General features: G+C 36.4%; 1 long non-coding RNA gene across 1 annotated transcript in view; it reads right to left on the bottom strand.

Moving 5' to 3' along the window:
* The window catches only part of LOC122225814, a 34,782-nt gene that overhangs the window by 6,391 nt on the left and 7,600 nt on the right, over positions 1–20,791 (bottom strand). Inside the window, exon 2 of the long non-coding RNA XR_006205371.1 lies at positions 7,304–7,430. This is a non-coding gene — a long non-coding RNA (uncharacterized LOC122225814). The remainder of the gene's footprint in view (positions 1–7,303; positions 7,431–20,791) is intronic.

Genomic DNA, 20,791 nt, shown 5'->3' on the forward strand with positions numbered 1-20,791 from the left:
AAAAATTATTTATTAAGATTGTCTCTTGGACCTATGTGTTACTAAGAATTGACTTTTTCCATCGCCAAGTATTTTTGTGAATTCCCAGCTATTTTTCTTTTTTTTTATTTCTAATTTAATTTCCTTGTGGTTTGAGAGTACACATTGTATACATTCTATTATTTTAAATGTGTTAAGGTATGTTTTCTGACCCAGAATATGGTCTGTCTTGATAAATGTTCCATGGGAACTTGAGAAGCTGTATTCTGCTGTTGTCTGCTGACGTATTCTATAAATGCCAATTAGATCCAGTTGACTGATGGTCAGTTGAATTCAATTGTGTCCTTGCTGGTTTTCTGCCTAACGGGTCTGTCCATTATTAGAAGGGTGTTGAAGTCTTCACCTAAAATAGTTGTCCTCTTCTAGTTCTATTAGTTTTTATTCCACATATTTTCATTCTCTGCTATTATGCACATACACATTAAGAACTGTTGTTTGTCTTCTTGAAGAACTAACCCCTTTATCATTTTTGTAATGCCCCTCCCTTCTCTGATGATTTCCTGGCTTTGTAATCTGCTTTGTCTGAAATTAATATAATTAACTTCACCTTTCTTTTGATCAGTATTAGGAAGGTAAATCATTCTCCATCTCTTTTAACCTAGCTGAGTTCTTATATTTAAAGTGTATTTCTTTTTCTTTTTCTTTTTTTTTTTTTTGGATGATAGGTGGGTCTTATTTTTTATTTTCTCTGACAATCTCTATATTTTATTTTACTTTTAAATTTATTTATTTTTTAGAGAGAGAAAGAGAGAGAGAGAAATAGAGACAGTGAGAAAGAGAGAGCACAAGCAGAGGAGGGGCACAGAGAGAAAGAGAGGGAGACACAGAAACTGAAGCAGGCTCCAGGGTCTAAGCTATCAGCGTACAGCCCAAGGCAGAGCTCAAACCTATAAACCATGAGATCATGACCTAAGCCAAGTTGGATGCTTAATCAACTGAGCCACCCAGGTGCCCTGACAATCTCTATATTTTTAGTGTATTTAGGGCAGTCACATTTAAAATTATTATTGGTAGATATGGCTTAATATCTACTATGATTGTAACTACTAATTGCAATATTTTTTCTTGTCCTTTCTTTACCTGCTTTCTAAGAGTTTTAAATAAACATTTTACATGATTCCATTTCCCTTTTATCATTTTAATTGCATGTATTTTTAATTATATATTATAATATATAATTATATATATAATTATAATTATATTAATATAATATAATATAATATAATATATAATATAATATAATATAATATATATATAATTATATATATATATATATATATATATATATATATATAATTATATATATGTTAGTTGTCATCCTAGAGTATGCACAATGCACACTTGACTGCTGGTGATGAAGTTCATGCGAGACCATGAACACTAAGGGCCAGCAAGATTAGCAGACAGAATGGAAACCTGTATATGATGTAGAATAAGGGGGGAAAGAATGAAATCCATAAAGGAAACCCACAAGGACAACCTGAAACCTGAATCTGATTTCACCTGATTACACTGATGACCTAGAGGAGAAGCTGCAACCTTTCATCATGGAGCTGCACATGTGCCTGGCCCAAGACTAGACGGAGGAGGTCCTGTGGGATTTGAAGGCCTGCAGGCCAGGTTGCCACCCTGCAGAAGCAAGATGAGCCAGAAGATCAGCAACACGTGTGAGCTACAATAGTCCCTATACTTTGCACCAACCTCCAGAGCTGTTTGCCTTTTACCTGCCCTATCACACACATATTTCTCTTGGGGTCAACTGTGAAGTGGAAAAGTAATCCTGGGAAATGTACTTTCTGTACAGCAAGGGCAGATGTGTACAAAACTATAAAATATGGCCTTCCAAAATACAAATGGAAAAATAACTGTGTAAACTAGCACATGAAGAGTGAAATAAATAACACAGATAATAATTCTTACAGCTGTGGAGGGAAGGAAAGTTTCTTTAGGTTGAGGCAATGTAAGGACAAACATAAAAATGATTTGAAATGGAAAATTAATGTTTGATACAGTTTTGATAGGGAGATGGGAGTGGAGCAGGGAAGAAGTTTTGGTTGACTGATGGGTAGGAAAGCTAATGTGAAGATGTGGACACAGGAAATAAGGTTCTGTGTAGAGGGACACAAATATACTAATTTAACTACAGTTGAAGACTCATATGGGGGAGCAAGAGAAAATAAACCTGGAAAGGAAACATAAGGCAGTGATGACTGATACAGTGAGACATTATTATTCACTAAAGTCCTTACTTTATTCAACTTCCCTACGTTTTTACCTAGTGTCCTTTTGTTGTTGCTGTTGCTACTGTTACTGTTCTACAATCTCATCTACGATCCCATATTACATTGAGTCATCAATCTTGTCTCTTTAGAGTTCTGGCTGTGACGGTTTCTCTTGTTTTTGATGAACTTGATAGTTTTCAGAAGATTTGGTCAGGTACTTTATTGGATGTTCCTCAATTGGGGTAGATCTGATTTTTTTTCCTCATGATTATTTTGGGTTATGTTATTTGGAGAAAGACCATAGATATCAAGTGCCATTTTCATCAACACCATATCAAAGGATATGTACTATTAACATGACTCATTGCTGTTGCTGTCAACGTTGATCACCTGCAGGAAGTGTTCGTCGGTTTCCCTAATTAAGTTACTTCCTCTTCCTTTCCTATATGGTACTCTTTAGAAAGAATTCACTGTGTACACCCCACACTTAACGGGTGGGGATTTTGATCCACCTCCTTGAAGGCAGAATATGTATATAAATTACCTATATATGTATATGTATGTATATATGTATATGTATAAATGGCTTCTTGCCTGGATAAAAAAAGGAATAAAGAAAGGAAAGTTCTTAAAACAACTGTTAACAACATAGCAACTGTGGTAACTGGAATCAGCTTATTTCAGTGATCTATCAAACTGGTGAATACTGCTCCCTGTATCATGGAAAACATGCTAAGTTAATTAAAATATGGAATCTATCTTAATTTCTCAACTGCCAAAGGAAAGAAGGGACATGCTCAGAAACCTAAAATACACAATAAAACATTAGAAATTGTGACAGCAATTCAGATAAAATGTCCTGGGAATACATTTTAAAAGTCCTGTGAGGTTTATTTCACTGGAAAATTTGTAACACTGTGGACTTTTGCCTAGTGCTAGAATTATTTAAAAACAATTCCCATTATATTTGAAGCTGATAATATCCCTATCCTTATGCAACTGGACTAAAATTCAGAAAGAGAGGGTCACAGTAGGGGCCAGGATATTGATCTAAGAGGGCAACAATATTGATAATAATATATTTATCAATATATTGATCAATAGTAATAATAATATTGATCTAAGAGGACAAGAACCTGAGTCATTGTGTATGGAGTCTGTTGTGAAAATGTTTAATTTTTGCTGATATGGCAGCTGAGAAATAACTGACACTTTTAGAGTCAGTTCTAGTGTAAGGTAGAATGGAAACTAGATTTTAGGGGGGTATAGAGTGAGGGTAGATAGGTCAATAGATAAAAAGTGACAATAAATAGTACTTATTAAATATATTTTAGGAGAAAAAAATAAAAATAAACAAAACAAACAAACGAACAGTTTCAGGTTAGAAAAATTGGCCCATCCATGAAGCTGGATAACAATGAATTATCAGGCATGAAACCTCAGTGATTTTTGCTTTCCTTCTATCTCCTAATTCAGCTGTTTACTTCTCCTAAGCCAATGAGATGATCAAAAGCACTGCAGTCCATGTGCCAGAAAGAACTGAACTCTTTTGGGGTCCCAAAGTACTAGATGGGACTGTGGAAGACAGAATGGATATTAGGTAAAAATTAAGGGACTCTAAATAAAGTATGCACTTCAGTTAACAACAATATATAAGTATTGGTCCATCAATGCTGCAAATGTATGATACTGATGCAAGATATGAATTAGAGCAGAATTTAGGTCAGGGGTATATGAGTACTCTGCACTATCTTCATAACTTTTCTGTCAATCTAAAACTATTCTAAAATTAAAAGTTTAAGAAACAGGACAGTACGTAGAAACAGGTGACAACTCTGAAGAAAAAACAATGTAGTGAATTACATTCTGCAGGAAACGAAAGTAGGCAGAAAGGAGTATATGCACAGTGTAGAAAGGGTGTGACGTTCAAAGTATGCATCAAGTAGAAGGGGTATAAAATGAAGGGCAAAGGGCATCAATGTTCTGTCAGTGACGCAGCTGGACACTGAAAAGATTTCACAAAGAGTGTGTGGCTTGTTGCATGATGCATATAAATAAGGACAAGTGGCAGAAAGGCGCAGAGAAAACAGAAGCAGACCTCACAAAATGACCTAACTATTCCCAAGGAACATGAAACTTGTTTTTAATGAAGAAAACCTGCTGTTCAAAACTCACCTCACACCTCCATGAGTTCTGGTAATTAGTTGTTGATATCGAATAAAGCTTGATAAGAGTGCTCATTAGACCCAGAGACGCTAAGATCTTCAAGATTGGGACTATATTATTAAAATTATAGCATCTAGCAGCTATTATGTAAATGTTTGCAAAATGAATGAATACTTATATATTTATTACAACTGCCCTTCCCTTTCTCTGTAACAACCTTCCCTGTTACTTGTATGTGTGTCTGTGTGTATGCACCCATTGGATCTTCTTCATTATTCTTCTTAGAGGTATCTTTTTAGAGAGGCTTTTCCTGATCTCTAACATAAAACAGATTACCTGTCACCCACTGATGTCACTCCCTACCCCTTTACCCTCTTGTATTTTCTTTTTAACATGCAACACACCTGAGATTAGTTATTTATATATGTCTTTGTTTATTGCCAACTAAGTTTTAAGCTTCTTGAAAACTGCAATCATTATGGCTCATCATGAAATGATGTTTAGGAATACGAACAAATTAGATTTCACAATCTAAAATGACAAGGCTGAAAACATGAAAGCAAATATACTTCAGGATGTCCATAAAATCAGTAAACTTAAAAATATGAAAATTCACCAAGACCTAAAAGGAAGATATACTACAAATGACTTAGTCTTAAAGCACACACTGTTTTTTTTAATTTTTTTTTAATGTTTATTCATCTTTGAGAGACAGAGTGTGAACAGGGGAGGGGCAGAGAGAGGGAGACACAGAATCCAAAGCAGGCTCCAGGCTGTGAGCTGTCAGCACAGAGCCCCATACGGGGCTCAAACCCATGAATTGTGAGATTATGACCTGAGCCGAAGCTGGACACTTAACCTACTGAGCCACCCAGGCATCCCAAGAACACATTTTTTGATGCAATAAAGATTTATTTTATATGTAAGGAACTCAATGTCCAGAATTATTTTATAAGGTAATCTGGATGTAATATATATGAATAGATCAAAGAAATACTGAAATAAAGACCTGACAATAGTTTCATAAAAGTTGCCACATCTATCAGAATCTCCAATTGTGCCACACAGCCCAACCCTGGAGTTTTTCATCTTGTCTATCTACACATCTTCCTCTGTGGTATGTATCATCTTATGCAGTGGCTTTAACTGTCACCTATTCACCAACAACTCTCAAAAGTTCTGTTCCATTCCCCTCGATTCCAGAATCAAATACCTAACTACCCACCTAACACCTTACACACAGACATGCTAGATACTTGAAAATTGACATTGTCGACAGGGAACTGTTAACTCTCCTAACTACCTCCAACACGTGTGCTGCCTCCCGCCTAAGCCACCTCAGTTAATGACATTTTCTGGTCAGTAATTTTAGAGTTACTCTTCAGTCCTCTCTGTCATACTTTACATCCAGTATCTTAGCACATCCTGAGGATTTTATATTCAGAATACGTCCAAAATTAGTCATTTTCTCAACTCCTCCACCCCAATGCTCCTGATGCAGGCCACTACCATCTCCCCTCGGTTACTAAGGTAGCCTCCTAACTGGTCTCATGTCTATCCCCTTGCCTTCCTTCAGTCTATTTCCAATGCAGTAGCCAGAATGATCTTGTTAAACTATAAAGCAGGGCATGTTGCTGCTTTACTCAACACTTCAGTTGCTTCTTTCTCTCTGAGGGCAAAAGCCAAGTCGTTCAATAGACAAGGACCCACATGATTACCTTTCTGATCTCATCTCCCACTGTTTTCCCCTCATCACAGCTCTCCAGCCATGCTGACCTCCTTGCTACTTCTTAAACATGCCCAACATGCTCTCAGTTCAGGTCTTTGTGTGCATTGTTCCCTCTGACTTGAATGATCTTTCCCTCAGGTATACGCATGACTGTCTCATATGCGCTTCAGGTTTTCTAACCCAGTGCCACCTTCGGTTAAATTTGAATTCCTCCCACCCAAATCTCCCTTCCAACAAGATAGTGTAGATCATCATACAGCATATCAGATATTTAGTGGATTTATAATGTTTATTGCCTGCCTCCTCTTACCAGGCTCCACGAGGGCAGGGATTTGTGTCTGTTTTGCTGACTGATGACACCTCAGCACCTCGTTCTGTGTGTGACATTTTGGTAAGTGTTCATAATTTGTTGTATAAATTTAGTAAATATGACTAAAATAGAAAAAAAAAGTTTACTATTTAAAAACAAAACTAAACATATATTGTTTTAGAAAAAGCTTTCCAAAAAAGTGGAGCAGTGAACAAAATATCATTATATATTTTATAAATATCAAGGGCCACTGGTCCATATAATTACCTCAGTTTTCCCTATCAGCATCCATGGGGATTATTAAAATACTAATAATGTTCACATTTGCTTAGTGTTCTTAATTTGTAAAGTCCATGGGTTGTCTTTGTTGATCTTATTTTTTTTTTAAGTTTATTTATTTATTTTGAGAGACAGGGAGACAGAGAACGAGCAGGAGAGGGGCAGAGAGAGAGGGGGACAGAGAGAATTGCAAGCAGGCTCCATGCCATCAACGCAGAGCTCAGTGCAAGGCTCCAACTCACGAACTATAAGATCATGACCTAAGCCGAAACCAAGAGTCGTATGCTTAACTGACTGAGCCACCCTAGCACCCCTTTCCTGATCTTCCAATCATTACACTACCACACAAGCTGCAAAAATCAAAACAAAACAATCAATCTTTCGTGAAACAAAAAATAAATTTGTGGAAAGAGGTTCTTAAAAGAAAAGCAGTATAGTAGGCACAGTTTGCTGATACCAAGACATCATCATCATCATCATCATCATCATCATAATAATCTGATTAAACTCTTATTAAAATATATCACAGATTGAATGGTTTGAACAGCAGAAACTTACTTTCTCGCAGTTCTGGAGGCAGAAGTTTAAGATCAAGGTGTCCTAAGAGCTAGCTCCTTCTTAGTCCTCCTTTCCTGTTTTGCAGATAGCTGACTTCTTGCTGTGTCCTCACATGGCCTTCTTTCTTCTGTGTGCATTCAGAGAGAAAAAGAGAGAACTCTGGTGTCTCTTCCTTGTAAGAACTCCTATCCTATTGGACCACAGCACTAACCTTATAACTTTATTACCTCTTTATTGGCTTTACTTTCAAATACCATCACATTTGGGATTAGGACATTTAATGCATGAATTTTTAAGGGACACAATTCAGTCAATAACATACACATATTCACTTTTTACGTGAGTCAGGATATTTCAAATTGCAAGGAACAGAGACACTCTACCTCAGTAAGTGGACATTTATGATAAGAGTCATCTCAGGACATAAGGTTCTAGTGACCTGTGGTCTTCTAATGTACTGAAAACAAAAACATTTATTGCTTAATATAAGGCTTTGCCAATCAGCTCACCCAGTCACCCTTTTCTTTCTTTCTTTCTTTCTTTCTTTCTTTCCTTCTTTCTTTCTTTCTTTCTTTCTTTCTTTCTTTCTTTCTTTCTTTCTTTCTTTCTATGTCTCCTAGTGACTGGCTCTCTTTGTCTCATATTCAGAAGTCCTGGGAGGGAATAAAATTGTCCTGACTTGTCACAACAGAATGCTGAGGGGCTGCTGGGCAGAACTATTTCACAAAACCCTTTTTTAGTTGAATGATCCACCTATTAATGTCTATCTTTTTGTCTTGAACTACTCTCTATCCAAAGGGCTATGATTATTTTCTTGTGGTTACGTACAAAAATAGTATTCCGAATAAGAGGATTTTTTTCTTAATTATCTTCAGGACATTCCCCATAGCAAGTCCATTCTTCCTGTGAGCTATGGATATAGTTTATCTAGTATACTTTATCTAGTTATTAAAAGGGATTTGAAGTCTCCAAGCCATTGACTAAGCCCATATCTGACACTTAATAGGTGCCACATGAATCTGCTGTGAAAGAGACTGTAATGCTTACCAAATATTCCATTTGCAGCCCTAAATTTTCAAAGCTTCTTCAGAGAAATGAGGCTTGGCCATTGGGTTGTGTAGGAAAGCAAAATGTAGAGCTAAGGCAATAAAATTAAACTTCCAGACAAACATGCATGGTTCTCTAGTCTCTCCTTTTACGACAACCAAAAAGATAATTTTGTTTGTGTGTGCATGTATGTTTCAATGATGGAGGCACAAGATAATGGAGCAAAGCATAAGCAAGAAAAAGTTTCTCTTGAAAACTATAAATGTCATCTGCCAGTTTGTTCATAAAATTATTTGGGGATTATTATTATCACAGCATAGCCTTTCCTATTGGTTTTTAAAAACACAAATTAAAGAAAAAAAAAGAAAAAGAAACAGGAAACAAACAAGCAAACCAAAAACAGGAAAATGATAATTTGCAGAACCAAACAAAAACCATGGCTTTCGTTTTAATAGTTAAGCTTCATGGGTGAGTAAACTATGAGTCCAAAAAGGTAGAGATCCATATGATAAAATGACAAAATAGCAGGCAACACTATTACCTGTGGAAACCTGGAAAGCAAGTCCTATATTAGGAAATTATACATCTGCACAAAGAGCTTGGCAAAGGACATAACATTAGTGGTGGGCTTTGCTTGTTTTCAGATACATCAGGAAGGCACTTCAGGAAAAAGCTGAATTCAAGAAAGGACTATTGACTTTATGAGAAGAAATGAGGGAATAGGGTCCCCTGGGTGGCTCAGTCAGTTGAGCATCTGACTCTTGATTTCAGCTCAGGCATGATCTCATGGTTATGAGATGGAGCCCCGCATAGGATTCCTCACTGACAGCATGGAGCCTGCTTGGGATTCTCTCTCTCTGCCCCTCCCTCCACTCTCTCACCTGCTTTCTCAAAATAAATAAACATTTAAAAAAATGAAGGGAATAGAGAAATCTCAGAAATTTAGGAAGCAGTTGAAGTATAAGGAAAGCCAACTTTCAAATGGAAACAGTCAAAAGGTACCTGGCTGGCTCAGTAGGTAGAGCATGTAACTACTGATCTCCAGGTCATGAGTTCGAGTCCCACACTGGTGAGATTGCTTAAAAAAAATAGGTCTCTAAATAATTGCAAAAGGTCAAATATTACAATGAGAGAATTTGAGTAATAGATATCTAGCTAGCAAAATATTCTAATTGATTGCCTCTGTGGAAAGATTAGACTAAAGTGTGGCACCCATTAAATCCTCTCAGTTTATGAAATAATTAGTAGGGAAGTTTATAATAATGACTATTTTAACTAATCATATAAATTCAAGGTAGCCACCTTTAAATCCATTTAGTGTGTGAGAAGGAGAGGGGTCAGAAAGAAGGAGAGAGTAATAACAAAGAGCAAGAAATTATCTTAAAAAGTATATTTGAAATAGAACTGCGGGCAGGATTACTGTCACATGATGCAGACCAAATACAGTTCATAAGGAGCAAAGTAACCAGGTTTTCGACTCTAGACTAAAAGAGACTGTACTTTAAAAAGCGTTGGGAGGGGTGCCTGTGTGGCTCAGTCAGTTAAGTGTCTGACTTTGGCTCAGGTCATGGATTAACGGTTTGTGAGTTCAAGCACCATGTTGGGCTCTGTGCTGACAGCCCAGAGCCTGGACCCTGGTTTGGATTCTGTGCCTCCCTCTCTCTCTGCCCCTCCCCTGCTTGTGTTCTGTCTCTGTCTCAAAAATAAATAAACATTAAAGAACAAAAATAAAGAGCAATGAGACCCTAACCTTTTATGGAAAAAAGTGTGTTGAGAAAGCTGCACATGATCCAGGAAAAGGTTATTTCTCAGCCTTAGATATGGTCAAGATGAATAATAGAGAAGGAAGAATAATAGAAAAGAATCTTAGGGGCTGTTGGACAGTGGAACACTTCTCAGGGTGAGAGATTTGGGCCTGGTCAATAGTCTCTCTTGGGGGTGAGGACCCACACAACATCCTACCCAGTGGGTTTTCAGAGTATTTATGTACTTCTCCTTCTTGAAGTGAGGTATTAATTATAGCTATGTCAATCCTATTTACTATTGTTTACTGGATGTGGTGGGATAAATTGTCTTTTTAAGTTAATTGGTCCTGAGACCCAGAGGAAACAACTATAAGGTCAAGGTAGAGATCACCATACATCACCTAGGTTTCCTGAACTTTGAGCTTCATACTCAAAAAAAAATGTAGGGTTTGTCTCCCTTGGGGGGAAGATAGAGTGTGCTCTATGGAAAAGGGAATAAGGGGAGAGTCTGGAACCAGAATGGGTGAGTATGATAGAAATAGTAATGTTCACCTCACTTTTGACTAACATTGTCCAGCCTCCTTATAGTTGCACAGTCAGATGGTAGTTCAACTCCACAGGCAGTGAGGAATCAGGGCCACTTACTGGTTGGGTTAGTAAAAATCCCTACACACCTTTTCAGTCTGTAATCCCTATCACTTCCTGAGAGAGAAATAAACCTTTGCTATTAAGCCTTTGGGATTTAATGATTAATCTGTTGTTGTTTTTTTAACTGCATGAAATGTTCAATTCTAACTAAGCCTTATAGGCTCCCACTCCTGCTATAGTCAATAGGACTATTTATGTTTTCCTTTCTCATTAGCTTTTTTTTTTTTTTTTTTTTTTTTTGGCTCAGGTAGGACTAACAGGCAAGGGCTATTTCCACCTCTGACAGCTTCTTATTTTGCATCCTGGAAGGGACTTTAAAGGAGGAGTGAGTCAGCCAGATACATGTGATAGATGCAATCCCACTTTCTTTCCTCCCATAGCAGGTGGTCTTTTATTTCTTCAATGTTGAGCAGCATGGACCACTACTGGGTTTAGGTTTATATCAGTTAACCCAGAAAGATTTGACAGCTACTAAATATGGATATTAACACACTGAACAGTGTGTCATCTCCTTATGCACCTCCACAAACAAACAAGGAACCAATCATCTCAGTATAATTACCTATTTGATAAGCTTCTCATCAGAAGCCCTTAATATACATATTTACTTAAATTACATATTTACTTTTTGGCTTCTTTTACAAGGTTCTATAAAAATTCTTCATAATGGGGCGCCTGAGTGGCTCAGTCAGTTGAGCGTCTGACTTTGGCTCAGGTCATGATCTCGCGGTTCATGAGTTTGAGCCCCCACGTCGGTCTCTGTGCTAACAGCTCAGAGCCTGCCGCCTGCTTCAGATTCTGTGTCTCCCTCTCTCTCTGCCCCTCCCCTCGCTCATGCTCTGTCTCAAAAATAAACATTAAAAAAATTTTTTTTTAATTCTTCATAATCCATTTCTTTCTTTGTTAATCTGATTTTTTTGACATTTTTTTCAGGTGCACAGAGCATTCTGATAGCATTTACTCTACGTGTACTGATAAATTAAGAGCAGATTTGTATGGTTTTTAAGTGTCAGGAATCTCCAATACCCCAGTCACTTTCAATGCTTCCTAAATAATATCATTCAAATTCCTGGGTGCCAGAGATTTGACTATGAAGGTCCTGATCTTGATCATGAAATCTTATCATCTTTAGACCTCAGGTTTTCTCAAAAATGCACTCCCGTATCTCAAGGGCTAGGTTTACATTATCTCACAGTATCAGTTATAAGGAAAAAACATACCTTGAAATGTTTGGATGATAACACTCAGTCTTTTTTCTCCTTCGTCTTGTGTTTTTTCTATTGTAGTCATTTTGAGGTATGAGAAGTAAACCTTTACTTTTAATGTGCCTTACATTTAAAGCTGCAGTCAAAGCTCTGCTTTGTTTTTTTCTTTTGGTATAGAAATATTTTATGAAATGGCTTAATCTTCAGATTCACAGACAAACCACGAGTTACTACCTGCTACTTGTACCATTGCCAGTATCATAACCTCCAAGCCTTTCTGAGGATCCATTACTTGCAAATTAACTTGGAATAACTACTTTAAATTTCTTTATGTGTGTTTATTTTTGAAGGAGAGAGAGAGTGTGTGAGTGGAGAAGGGGCAGAGAGAGAGGGAGACACAGAATCTGAAGCAGGCTCCAGGCTGTGAGCTGTCAGCACAGAGCCCGACGTGGGGCTCTAACCCATGAACTGTGAGATCATGACCTGAGGTGAAGTCAGACACTTAACTGACTGAGCCACCCAGGTGCCCCTGGAATAACTACTTTAAATGGTATTTTATTTTTTCATACTACAAGGAGCATGTGCTGGCTTTGGTTGCCTAAGTTAATGGTGGTTAAGTTAAAGGGGGGGAGAAAAATGACAGTTTCAAAACCTGTGTAAGTAAGACTCTTGAATTGGAAACTCATTCAGGTCCCAGTACTATCCCTAGCAGTCCTCTATCCCAAGGATGTAATGTCTAAACTTATTTTCTCTTTTTCTTTTAACTGTTGTATCAACTTAAATACTTCACACACGCACACACATATGTACACTTTCCAGCACCATAGCTTTTGATATTATTTTCCTTCTATGGACTTGCTTAGATTCTGTTGCCACTACTCCTGACTTACTAGCTGTCATTCCCACAGTAAAACTTACTAATCCCTGATTATGTTAGTGTAGCCTATCATGATCAAATAGAGTGTGCTTTTGTCCAGCACAACCTTTGTTAAACACACCACTTATTTTAATTTCTAGCCCAACTATCAATGTGATGCTAAATATGACGATCAATGCAAAAGGAACCATCAAGCCTGCACCCCTTAGATGTGGCCTATGGGGAAGGAGAAAGTAGACAAAGGAAGGCTTTCTTAAAGTGGCTAAAAGTGAATGTGATGGTAGATAAATTGTGGGATATTGCTGATGAACTGAATGAGAAATATAAAGAGAAAAAAGAGAAGGGAGTTACTATCATCTTTTAATATGAAGAGACTGAACTACCAATTGTTAAAATTACTTACACACAGATATAGGCATAGGCCATAGGAGATCTGGGACTAGCATTTGGATTATCCTCACAAGCCTACACTTGCTACCTCCACATCTTATATTTAGGAAGAACAACATCAAGGGAGGAGACAAATAAATCCCCAAACCTTACCAAGATTTCATATTCTATAAAACTGGAAAAATGGACTACCCTAACAATTTTCTACTTACGGTGATGAGGTTAACATGGGAAACTCCCCCATACTCACAAATCTGGAAGGGGGTTCCTATGAGGAAGAGGTGTCTGTTTACGATGCACTGTCAGAATGTGTGATATTTGCTTAAATACTAAGGTTAACAGGCTGGGGTTATACTTTATTTGTTTCTAGAATTGATTCTCTACCAACACACATTGCCAGCTTTTTTCCTCTTTGCAAATGGTCAATCCAATTCCTATAACATTTACACGGATGATATAAAGTCATAAGGCCAAATGCTGGAAAAGATGAAAATGTGTTTGTTAAAATTATGCTGTGCCTTCTCAAAAGCAGTGCAAAGGACGGATAAAGCCTATGTCCCAAGGATATGAATTGAGAAAACTGTGTAAATAGAAATTTGAATTTATTTTTCTTCCTTATTTTTTAATAAGAAAATTATCTTTTAGCAAGAAAATTCCTCAACTGGTAAAGATAAAGATACTACACCAAGAGTATTTTTTATCAGTACTAGTGAGCACAGATGCCTACTATTCTTTACCATTTCTTTCAGTATGTGTGCCTTGGTTTTCCAATGGGATTATCTTCTTCCTCTGTCTCAGTTCATGAAGTCACACATATGGCTGACCTCAACTACTGATTTAAGGAGAGCCAGGCTTACTCATTCAGGGCATATAATTCCTATACCCATAACAACTGATCCATGAACGGCCATATAACCCAAAAGGCTAACGGTATGCATTCTCAGGCTTTTGTTGGAACTACCAAGGGAAGAGAATTCTATCTTCATTGAAACCCAACTAATAAGATATAAGCCTTGAGATGGGTAGGGCTCACAATGTTGAGAGAATGAAACCAGGAGAGAAAATAGAAAGTCCAATCCATAAAACAATGGACCATATCCTGATGACTTTGCTTGAGTCTCTATACATTGTAATTAGACATCCTTTATTTCCTCCTTATGCCTGTTTAAGTAGTTTCTATGTTTGGTGCAAATGAAATATTCTCTTCTAACAAATTGATATTCAACATTCAAATTCAATGCTGAGATTCAAATTTTGCCTACTTCTAAAATATTGGAAGTGTTTGAAAGACAATGTCATGAAGGCTTTCCTTTAGAGAAACAAATAAAGTTAGGGAATTCAATTCTGGGAAAACCAGTCAATAGAATGTCTTTGGTTCCTTACCAGATTTCTTAGAATGGGTCCAAGCAACTATAAACTGAGATCTAAGTCAGAAATCTAAGATACAGAAACTCTTGGCATTGATAAAACCATTTCGGGGTGTGGTGTGTGTGTGTGTATGTGTAAACTGGGAGTAAGTATTGAGGATTAAATGATAAAATATGGCCAGAAACTCTAGACTTACTTACAGAACAATTTTGGCAACTTTGGTAATGTGGAGAGAACACAAGTGGTGGTCACACTCTCTTTAGAGAGCAACAATGACAGGGAGAGCAAGGAGGCATCCTTTGGCTGCTTCCTAAGTCAAGGGCACCAACAAGAGAAAACCAGAATTAGATAGGAAAACTTGTAGGGTACTTTGTGGTCTCTATACCTGATGGATACTTATTAAGATAAGTGGAAATTTCAAGAGATAGAAAGCTAAGAGACTTCAGAGTTTAGGTTGTATACTAGCAGTTTGGAGAAAGATCATGACATTTAGATTGTTAGTATTAATTTGAGTTATAGCCACCAAGTATTTCGTCATTTTTTGAATTCGCTCTTCTTTAACCCTAAACCCCAAAGTATAATTTTTCTTTGCTCTTTAAAAAATGATTGTCTACTTTGCTAGTCTTTAAAAATATTCTATTTTTGGGGCGCCTGGGTGGCTCAGTCGGTTGAGCGGCCGACTTCGGCTCAGGTCATGATCTCACGGTCCGTGAGTTCAAGCCCCTCGTCGGGCTCTGTGCTGACAGCTCAGAGCCTGGAGCCTGTTTCTGATTCTGTGTCTCCCTCTCTCTGACCCTCCCCCGTTCATGCTCTGTCTCTCTCTGTCTCAAAAATAAATAAACGTTAAAAAAAAATTTTTTTTAATAAAAATATTCTATTTCTTAGAACCCTAGAATTTAACCATTGGAAAAGATCTCAAAAATACCTCTATTATTCTGTTGTTTCATTCTTATTTTGAAAAGCTAGTTAACAGAGCCCCTTTGGAGATTGAATGGTCCTTGGAAATTATCCCTAGAATCTTCTGCTTTATGTGAAATGATTGAGTAATAGGTACATTTTATGGATTTAGCCCCCTCAAAGAGTACCTTTATACTACTCGCTTATGTTTTAATTTAGAATGATTGGGTGATGGGATATTATGGCTAAATGTTATGGTAAATTGTTAATAGATACTGGTATCATCCAAGCGTAATGATTTGTTTTCTCATGTACTCCAGGAGTCCCATATATGCTCGCCTTAAGACTTATTACAAATTCACTCCCTGTACTTCTCAGTGTTTAAGGGCTTCCCACTTAGATTTTCCTACTTGTGACTACTTCTCATTTTGGACTTCTTGCCATAATTGACCCAACTATGAAATTAATCTATTTTCTTAATTCATCTCAAGTTTATCTTCTCTATAGTCAATACAGTCTTAGTTACCAAGTTTAAAAAAATATGCATTGGCACTAAAACCTTTTTGAAAAAGTATAGTTTAGATTCCAAAACACTATGTAAATAATTTTAGCAGTGACTATTATTTGCTTTGTCCTCTTTCTATTTTTCAACTAATTTCTATTTTTGTACCTCTGAAATTACTAGTTCTTGTTAACTTCAAATGTTTACATTTGGATTTTTCCAGGGGTTTCCTGACACTAGGAATAGTCAGCATATGACATTAATATAAGAGTTAACCAATTAAAATGTATCAAGATCCACAGAAATTGAAAACTTGTTCAGAAAACCAACACAAGAATCTATTGTGTTTATTAATATGCCTGATCAATCTACATATACTCAGCAATCTTTTATATTTTCCTGGTTCTGTGTTAAATCTTGGAGATAATCAATGGATGTATCAAAATCCCTCATAATTCCAAAACCAAAATATGGGGCTTCTGGCTGAAGAAATTAAAAATACTTTTAAGAAAATTATTTATTTCACCACTTCATAATAAATGACCATCTGGATTAGTTACATAAAAGTAAAGAACTATCACCCAGACACCATGTTAAGTCCTTTGGATGTCTTATCTCTTTTAGTAACACTGAGCTTTATATTATCAGATCATTAAACCACTGTACTGGGCCATCTGTCACTGAACTTATATATCGGCATCATGTGTAAGATCCCTGCTCGACACCAATAAAATATAAAGAAGCCATGGCAAATCCTGAGAACATTTCTATGACCAAAGTAGGTAAAATATTTACAAGGTAACCTCAAGCATTAAAAAGGAAATGGAAGAGTCAGTCCATGTTCTAAACTTGCAGAGAGGAATCTTCGAAGTTTAAATGAAGAAGTTTGGAATAGAGATACAGAAGGGAAAAATTGTTGAGGAGGGTGTTAGCAAAGCACATCCAGAGGTACTATATGCTCACTAACTATCCCCATCCTCTAGTAAATGAACATTAAATAATTCTAGACTTTCCTTTGTTCTTATTTTCAAAGCACTGTGTTTCTTCTTGCTGCTGTAAAGTCTACCACCTTAACACTTGCTGGGTCTTTCCTGCCCAGCAAGACTCCTTTCACTGAAATTTTCTAATAGTCAGTGCCCCATGTCCCTACTCTATTTCCTCTTTACATCAATGATTTTGTATTAATGTAAATGTGTTACCCTTTATAATGGTGCTTTCCATTTCACTCAAGGCCGTCTAGAGACAATCACTTAATCTAAAGGAACAGTTTCAATGGGAGGAATTTTAAGTATCATTCCAGATGAGCAAGAGAAATTTTGATCAGAAGAGCCTTATAACACTCTTGAAAACACCCTGAAACAATCTGCCTACTCTTTATCAATTGTTAATTGACCTTTTTACAGTCCTCCACTCTAAGACAACATCTGAAAGATACAAATGTAAATTCTAAAGAGTAATTTTAACTATTAAGATAAACTCATTCACCACAAGTTCAAGGACAATAAGCACTCATGTTAATATTGGTTGATATAACTTGGCAAGATCACAGACATGGTTGGAGTACAGATGGAAGACGAATCCACCCTTCAGGACACTAAACACTCTTCCCCACATGCTCCTAAAAGGTTTCTACACACTCATGATCCTCTTTGGACATTCCAGCCCATGAATTTACATTGTCCATGCCAGTAAGCTGTCTTTGTATTAATTACTCTAATAGGTAAAAGAGGTAATTTTGGCCTTGGTTTATCTATCCAAAAGCACTTATACTGTAGAAGATCAGAATATGTCACCCAAAATATGTCACTTTGGCAAAAAAATTATTTTGAGCTGAAGACCACAAAGAAGCAAAAACAGCTTTCTGCCCACCCCACCTCATCTTCAATTTGCATCAAAGCAGGCTTAGGCTCTAATCACTGGTGAATCTTACCAGTCCATAAAAGACGTTAAGAGGAATCTATATAATAAACCTTATTAAACAGCCCTTACTTTCCATCAGTGTCCCTATATATTTACTTTCCTATGGTTTGTCTCTCTCGGAAATATGAAGCCCTTTTTTTACGTATTGTCATTTGTCTACAAATCTGTTGTTCTTTGTTAAAATGCTATATAATTCCAAGTTCTAACCACCCCTTTGAGTTATTTATCACTGAGTTTCTCCTGTACATTTGTGAACCACATGTGTTAATAAAGGGCTTGCTTTTCTCTTGTTAATCTGTCTTTAGACAATCTAATTTGCAGGGTCCCAGACAGAGAACCTAGGAGAATAGAGAAAGAAGGTTCTTTACCTCCCCTAAAATATAAAATACAGAGTTTCAATAATACCAAAGTGAATTAATCTTATAAGAGAAAGACTGTGTGGCTCAGTCAGCTAAGTGTCATGATCTCAGGTCATGATCCCATGGCTCATGAGTTCAAGCCCTGTGTCTGGCTCTGTGCTGACAGCTTAAAGCTTGGAGCCTGCTTCAGATTCTGTGTCTCCCTCTCCTTCTGTCCCTCTCCACTCGTGTTCTCTCTCTCTGTCTCTCTCTCTGTCTCTCTCTCCCAAAAATAAATAAGCATTAAAAAAAATTTGTTTAAAAAAAGAGAAAGAGAAAAATCTTACCCGTATTGAGAAACGTATTTGTTTAAGGTAAAATTCTAGTCTCTTCCAAAAAACTATTCTCCTAAGATATCTATTTATAAATATTTGGCAAATATAATTAAATATAGTCATATTTATGCTTGAAAATATTACATTTTAATTTAAAAATATGGTAATTGAAATGGTTTCTGTTAAGAAATAAAAGTGAATGGAAAAGACCATTTTCAGGTAACATTTTGTGGAGATATGCTGAAAGTTGGTCAAGGAATATGATCAACCACAGATTTTGGCCTACATTTATTTATTTATTTACTTATTTTTTAATCAGTTTTAAGTGTATGTCTAGTCAATTTCTGAGATCTCTTACGTGCAATTTCATTCATGGCTAATTTTTGCTGCTTTGTCTTCAATCTCTATCCTTTCCTTTAAGAACCCTTTTCCATACAGAAATTTCTTACTTCTGACTGAAATGGTTTCCTTACAGGTATGGTATTTTTCTTGGAAATTGCTTGCTTCCTTTCTTGCTTGCATTCACACTTGGTTCATATTTAAACATTTAGAGATATGAATATACACATAAAACATAAATTAAATAAGATACAGCCTCAGTTAAAAGTTACTAGTGATATTTACTCACTTTTTTCTTTCAATATTTTAGATTCATAATGATGAATCTTTGTTCTATAACAACTTGGACTTAAATGATTACCTTTGATACCTCATCGGTTTATGTAAATTCTGTGGTTTGATTGATCTATTTTTCAAAAGAAAGATTGCTCACATAGTAAGTCATATTTTTCAGACTAATGTGTTCCATTTGGAAACTAGGAAAATAGGGAATCTACTCTTCACATACAGTCAATCAATGCGCTCAACTGCATTTTCAGTGACATATTTAAGAAGTTGGATAAAGCTCTCCTGCTGCAAATCACAAATTTTACTCCATTTCTAAATGTTCAACTGCACATGAAATTATAAATCATATTTTCAGCATATGTGTTTGAATGTAGTTTTCACTAATTCAAGTAGGCCTCTCATTTCAGAAAATCAAAACATCTTTATGGAGTACCTTCTGAATGTCAATTTCTACTACATCTCAGGGGTTCAACGATGTATAAAGATGATGTCTTTACTCAAGGATCTCACAGATTGTGTTTGCATATTTAAGTTTTCTTTTGAGCTCTGGGGAAAAATATGCTCTCACAGTTTAAGATTTATGCTACAAATTGAGTAGTTCTTTTATAATATGTGATTAGATAATGCTATTTCTTTTTTGAACTATTTCTGCTTGCATATAAAAATTTGTTGAAGAGGAAAAGTTCTAATAACAATTTCATCTTATTAATAATGGAAGAAAATATTCATTTGCAGAGGGCAACAAATCAGGTCCCTTCCAATTCTTTTATCCAGTCTCTTTTCATGTCTTTCTGAGGTTTAAATTTACCTAAATAAATAAAATATATACATTTACACTTTTTTACAGGAATAATTAAAATATTTAATCACAAGCAAGGCATGCTAACCATATATTTATTTTTTTAATGTTTATTTACTTTTGAGAGAGAGAGACAGAGTGTGTGTTGAGAAAGGGCAGAGAGGGGGACACAGAATCAGAAGCAGGCTCTAGGCTCAGAGCCCAATGAAGGGATCGAACTCAAGAACCAGGAGATCATGACCTGCGCCCAAGTCTGACACTTAACCAACTGAGCCACCCAGGTGCCCCAAAACATGCTAACTGAAGTCAGATCTTTGTCTTGAGAAAAAGAGCACACATCATTTATGACTGTAGTAATTACAGTAAAATATTAGCCCTAGTTTTAGCAAATGGACTTTGGCTATCAATACATCCTCACTGACATCAAGCAGCAGAGTCCCATATCAAGAGTTGTTGTGTTATTATTAATATTATTAATTCTAATTCATGTTACTTTGGGCAGGAGAATTTTGAGAGGATGGCAGTAACATAGTTTTAGAATGTCCCTGAACATTTGCACAGAAGTAAATATAAGCGTCAAGACAGCAAAAACAATAAGCATATGGCCAGCATCTAGAACAAAATTAAGTGACCAAGCACATCCATAGTCCCCAAAATATAAGTGGAGCAAAAAAACAACAATAAAAAACCTGTGTTGTACTAGCAGTAGTACAGAAGGAAGGAGAAGAGAGTTTGGAGAGCGTAAAGATGCAATGTGAGAACAGCTGCAGACAATGGAAAGTGGCTTCAA

The sequence above is a fragment of the Panthera leo genome, chromosome C1, assembly GCF_018350215.1.
Source record: "Panthera leo isolate Ple1 chromosome C1, P.leo_Ple1_pat1.1, whole genome shotgun sequence".
NCBI classification, from domain to species: domain Eukaryota; kingdom Metazoa; phylum Chordata; class Mammalia; order Carnivora; family Felidae; genus Panthera; species Panthera leo.